The sequence below is a fragment of the Anarrhichthys ocellatus genome, unplaced genomic scaffold, assembly GCF_004355925.1.
Source record: "Anarrhichthys ocellatus isolate YVR2014 unplaced genomic scaffold, GSC_Weel_1.0 scaffold11, whole genome shotgun sequence".
Lineage (NCBI taxonomy): Eukaryota > Metazoa > Chordata > Actinopteri > Perciformes > Anarhichadidae > Anarrhichthys > Anarrhichthys ocellatus.
This window is the reverse complement of record NW_022280041.1, coordinates 3,890,987-3,897,364: the sequence shown is the minus strand read 5'-3', so window position 1 is coordinate 3,897,364 and position 6,378 is coordinate 3,890,987. Positions and strand designations below refer to the sequence as shown.

Genomic DNA, 6,378 nt, shown 5'->3' with positions numbered 1-6,378 from the left:
GTGTGTGTGTGTGTGTGTGTGTGTGTGTGTGTGTGTGTGTGTGTGTGAGTAACGATAAACGGATAATCTTGAGTGAAAACACAGGCATGTTCATGCATGTATAGCGTACAGACATTCCCTGGGCTCAGACAATTATAAAGTGGAAATTCAAGGAGAAATTGTAATATAGAATGTACCAATGTATAATTATAGACACTTATTTGTTAAGAAAGCCATAAACAGACTGAAATGGAGAGTGAAAATATGGGATGTCGGAGGGCTTTCCTTTCTCTTAAACACAAACATTTACCTAACCTAAATTACCTTCCTTGGAGTCTTCTCCTAATCTCCTTTAGAGTCTCAAAATCTGTTATTTTAATGAACTGGGTGATGTATTAAACTCTTCATTTCTCTACACTTCTTGTTTTCTGTGGGCTGGAATGACTCCTACACTCAGAAATAATCGGTGTAAATGAGATATTGCGATGAGAAGAGATTCATCTTTAATGATCCCCAGATGTGAATGTTTGTGCTGAGTGGAAGTGGTGAGGCAGTGGGTCCTCTTTATTAGGGGAAACCCTCAAAGTCCCACTGCAGAATTGAGATGAACTTTTGTTATTAATCGTGTTTTGCTGGAGTGTAAAGCTTAAAATCAATCCAACAGTGCCGACAGTCGAATTAAAACCTTTGCCAGCAGTCCGTGTAATGACACATTCATTTGTCTTCTAAATGTCCATTCTCTGGTCCTTTAGAGCTCCTAGTTTCACAGCGTAATGTTGCAGTTTGATGCAGGTGGTCTCCATCACTAAGCTGTAAGGTTAGGGGTTGATCTGTTATTTTTACAGAATATGTAATCACTTAAGTCACAGACAGACATAGCAGTCTGTGTGATTGTTGGAGAGCGGAACGACTAGCAGATGCACTGGCTGGCGTGTGCGTCTTTGTTTAAGGAACTGCTGTGTTAAACCTCAGTCAGTTTGACAGCTCACCCTTCGTGAAGGGGAGGCAGGTGGGAGGGGACGAGGGACTAAGGTGAGAATCGATACTGAGTGCGCTTTGTGGAGGAAACAGCGAGAGAAATGTGGATGGCGGGCGACCCTCATAATAGGAAACAATGGGCCGTAATCCTGGATGTATTTGCCCTCTAGTTCCACATGTTTTCACTCCAGAATTAGATAAGAAGGAGGGGAGAAGCCCGTTTAAGCGACGGACAAGTATTAATAATTCAGATCAGAGTTTAAAAAGTTCCAGTCAAAAACAAAAGTGGCAGAGGGAGGAGGAGGATTTTTCAAAGTGAGAGCATTGGGGTCACCGTGCCAAAAATCACGCCTCGCTAATTCTCCTCAGATGTTGTCGAGACTGGAGCCCCACTTTGCTTATTAATCTGTTTTAATGGTTTAATTAATAGCAGGGAGCAGACTGCGGAGTTGGCTCAGCCGGCTCGAGGAAGGAAGGACACAGCGAGGCGCTGCGACCGCAACCGAGAACCGCTTCCTCTGTCTGTCTCTCGCTCGCTCGCATAACGATGTCTCATGGGAGAAGAGTCGGCTATTCTGTGGCGGACACTTGAATGCCTACATGTCGTCATCCTCGTGCTATAGAGCTGATATGGACCCACAGTGTGCTGTCCCAGGGGAACATCTGTCCCTGGAGTTGCCGTTTGCGAAACCGTTGGCGGGCTAAGGCACGGTCAGCCTTGTTGGTCTCAGTTTTGGTTTAGTTAAGTGGTGCGAAATACCCTCATATATGTTTTTGAACACTGCATTTATTGAATGTTTCATTCCCTAATAACTTACGAGGCTCTTTTGATGCAGTAGTGGCTCCAAAAGCAATTAGATTTGTGGTGAGAGCAGTATACGTAACCAAGAAACATACAAGTAAACTCAACAAACTCCTGCTGTTCTCAGAGAGAAATCCAGCATCTCGCTCTTAATATTCTGTTGCTTTAACCTCAATGGGCTTGGCTGAAAGAAGGTGTTTGGTGAATTATGGGCGCACCGTCTGCGTCAGCACTGCCAGGGCTCCTGAGTGGCAGACAGGCACTTCCAGAGTGAGACGTTGCTCTGGCTTGCGTAAGCTTGATAGTCGGTGTGTGTGGCTTCAGGTGGTTCTGTTGTCTGGACTGAAAGTTTGCAGAGGTTTTATTCGTTTTGGACTTTCTTTTCTCACATCGAACAGTCTTTGACACATCTGAGAATAATATGACCAAACCCTAGGCCTGTCGGTGGATTATTGTTGTCATTGGCTGAAGGGCTCTGTTGGAAACACTATCCAAATCCCCACAGTGCACAGCAGTCTTGTTTATGAATCTGTTGTCGACAGCCAAGTGAAACAGCCTCTTCCACAAAACACGACTGGAATTCCAGCAGATAGAAGCGGATGATGAACCCGGTTCCTGCTCAGTCTGGTTTACTCCGACGGGCCAAACGGGACATTGTTGTCTCCATTCAAATTCCAATGTCAAGCATCACGGAGGATCACCAGAGGAATGGGGAATGGAGAAGTGGGTAAATGGAGTGAGAGAGAAGTGTGGTGGGGGGGGTGTAGGAGGGCGACGTGTTTTCCTCCTGTCACATTCTGGCTTATCAGCCTCTTCTGTAGCCTGAGAGAATGACAGGAGGTCTGGACTGTGTTAATGTGGTGTCAGCAGCGCAGGCTTTGCTCTGCCGGGGATGAACGGGGGAGAGAGAAAGAAGACGGCATGAAAGAGACATAGAGAGATAAAGCAAGGCAGGTGAGATGACGGGGGGGAAAAAAGATCTGGATCAAATATTTGCAGGCTGATTCAGAGAGAGACTTATGTATGTTCCTGTGCGTGTCTGTTTCAAACTCCACCGTCCTGTATTTCATCTTTCTCACTGTTCTTCCTTTTGCTTTGTTGTTCTCTTCACCACTATTGCCACAGGATTCCTTCTGTGTGCAATGTGCAGGAGGTTTTTAAGAGGAGCTGAATTATCCGCAGAGGTCTCCTCCTCTCCAAAACAAACGGATCCGGTGATTAAAACCGGTAAAACACTGATTGATTAACCAGTAATAGTTAAGACCCTAAGTCCCTTACATTAGAGATTAGAGTAGATTCTGTTCCACTGAATAAATATTCACAATATTTTGTCTATTGATGGATGTCTTTGACTTGACCAAGACATGAGCTGTTGACTCTAACGCTGTGAGTGTAACAACCCCCCCCCCTCAGAGTTGATACTGGAAGAATTGCTCAATGTTTACAATATTCGGTCGATGGAGGCATCTCGATCCCAAGAGGAGACACGTGGCAGCGATGAGCTTCAAGTCGACCCTGAACATATCACACATCCGTCTCTCTGAGTAGATGGACCGTCCGTTTCCTTGTTTGTTGCCAGGAGGAGGCGTTCTGGGTCTGCACTGTAAATATTTGCGGCCTGGATGTCAATGACCGAGCGATCCCGGGAGGGGAAGCCTCGAGTCGGACTGAAATGAAACGGGGGAATTAAAATGACAACAACCGAGGTGGAATTTGTTAAATGTTAACTATGAAAAGTGTTGAAATGGGAGGAATGCTGCAGTAGTTATTTATTTTCTTCTCTCCTTTCACTCTCTGGCCTCGCCTCCCTTGCAGAGGTCTCCAGTGTCTTTTTGTTGGTGGTCATCTCCATCTAAGTCCTCAACGCTGTGCAGCTCATCTCCCTCTGCACCGTCACGCTTCCACACAGGTTTACGCGACGCAGGGATCAACACGCGCGCACGGCCGCAAGTTTGTGGCGTGCTCTGCATGCACACACCTCTGACCCATTCAAATATACCACATTCAAGGATCTGACACGTACCAGATGTCTGGCAACAGCGCAGAGCCACGCCTGTTTATATCACCTACGAGAGTACAGACACTACATACTGTAGTCATAATAGATTACAACATTGGGCCTTTAAATCATTGGACATTAACGCACACTAAAACATACACTTAGAAATCTATTCTTAATGAAAGGCAAGCCAGATGCTCTTATAATAAGACTTCTATCCCTTTGTAAACAGCAGTGGATCAACAGTTTCAGCTGTACAGTAGCTCTGGCTCTTAATTTCTTTTTGTTTATGTGCAACTTCAGTGGTTGAATTGTGATGCGACTGTTACCAAAGCCTACTTACTGCCAAGAATCTTGTCTCAGTCACTCAATGTGTGCTCCGTTCTCGCTGCCAAGACTCAGTCATCAGCGTATGTTGTTGGAAAAAGTCGTTATGCATGGTTTGTCCAGTCTTACAACGGCTGTCGCCACGTTGATAAACACATGGTCGCTTGGCTTTAAAAAGAAAATTATAATAAAAACAATTCATAGTAAAAAATTTGAATAAATATTCCATAAAATAGTTGATTAAAGAGCTTGAATGTGGCCAAAACAGTGTTAAAAAAGTTAAATTCATAGAGGTGATCTATGTTAAACAAAATAAAAACGCAACAGACTAACGTCTACTTTCAATACAACCAAATAAAAACAATGTAATGATGGTTTTGCTATTCTTATCAGCAGTGATCGTTTCTTATTGCTTAGGATGAAGTAATGTTCAGCAGATGTCATGGGGAAACTGCCCGTTAACTTTTGATATGCTGTGGAAGCAATGTGGCCTGATGATGGCACCGGAGGTCAAACCCATTAAGATGGAACATCTGGGGACTCTGAATATTTACAGCAGCTGTCATGAACTTCAGCCAGTGTTTTTCTTAAGATACCTCGTCGTTTACCAAGATGTCATTAGCACCTCTGCCAGCAGACCGGGTGAAAGCGGCCTAATGCTTGACACTGGCCTTCTGTTTGCTCAGTCGTTAAAATGTGCACTTCAGTGCTTTTCAAAAGTAAATATGTTTCCAGCATTTGTCCATCTCATCCAACATGTTACATAAACGTGCGTATAAAGACTCTCTATTCCCTCCAACTGCACAACTCCTAATCCCCACAGCAACAATAACCACAGCAGACTGCCTGCTTCTGTACAGCGCGTCTGCGTCAGTCCAAGTCCTTGTTTCTCAATCGTTTTTGTGGCTGAAAATAAAAGCTTCAGTTGCTCAACATGAATGCTGGTCTCGTTATGAGCAGGGGGCAAATGCCTGGGATTCTGCGACGACAAGCGGAGGAGGGTTTTTGGGAGTGGGGGGGGGGGGTCAAGTACCACCACCACCCTGACTCCCCTAAACCCCATTAATAGCTTAAGCTGATTTGGATGGAAGTTTGTGTTTTTCTTTGGGGAGCAGAGAGTGGAAAGAGGACGGACGGGAGGGAGGGAGGGAAGGAGGGGGGGGGGGGATTCCTCACCCCGGAGCCATGCATCTTTTGTGGTGGATGGATGGAGAGCTTTCAGTGACTGGGCAAAGATCAGGCTGGCTCAGTGCCAGAGAGAGAGAGGGAGAGAGGGAGGGAAATACTACCACTAACAAGCTCAGTAATAAAGATTATTTATATGCAACATAACTGCAGAGGGATTTACAACCTGTAATGCAATATCTAATAGTCTGATGTTATGTTGTGTTTATAGAAGACGGACAAATAAAACATCAAAATGTGATGACAGAGGAATGAAAGGTTCAAACACATTTTTATACATATTTATATACAAGGTTTATATACACATCCTGTATAAAACTACCTGTGAAAGCCCAACACCTTAAGAGGACCGGCTGCAGCTCCTCGGCCTCGTGGCACTGAAATGCAATTAAACCTTCATGACAGGTTCAGTTGTTGAATAACGAATAATTCAGTTTTTTTTTCTCAGTGAGGGATTATTACTGACATTTGGGTTTCACCTCCAAGTAAAGTGGCAGATAATCAACCTGACTAATCACATGAACACGCGGGTAGAGGTGATGGTAAAAGTTATAAACAAATAAAACCCAAGTTCCAATAAAGTCCCAAGTAATCCTTTACCAAGTGAAATACAAAAACAAAGTAACAGGAAGTTCAGCAATTGAAAGGGAATTTGGCAGCTCACCAAAAGCGCATAGAAAGAGCTTTCAAAAGAGCCCAGTGTGTGAGCTGCCCTCAGGTGTTTTCGGACAGTCTTTCATGTCATTCGGTGTTTGAAGTTTTATTTTTTTTGCTTGAGAGCAGATTGTATACAGCAGCCTTAAAGTACAGGCAGTGTTGAAATCCATATTAGTCCCTCAACGGCACATGTTTCAGCCCCGTTCCACCATTCCTCCCCTCATTAAACGACACATATAGGTCTGTGAAAAGCCTTAATTGATGACTACTGCTGCCGTGTTTGTCGGTCAAGGATGTTGTAAAGCAGACACGGCTCGTGTTGTAAACTGAGGCCACTCTGTGTGTGTGTGTGTGTGTGTGTGTGTGTGTGTGTGTGTGTGTGTATATATGTGTGTGTGTGTATATATGTGTGTGTGTGTGTATACGTGTGTGTGTGTGTGTGTGTGTGTGT

The 6,378-nt window shown here is 44.4% G+C and overlaps 1 protein-coding gene across 1 annotated transcript in view; it reads left to right on the top strand.

The window, feature by feature from the left end:
* The window catches only part of svep1 (sushi, von Willebrand factor type A, EGF and pentraxin domain containing 1), a 68,605-nt gene that overhangs the window by 21,567 nt on the left and 40,660 nt on the right, over positions 1-6,378 (top strand).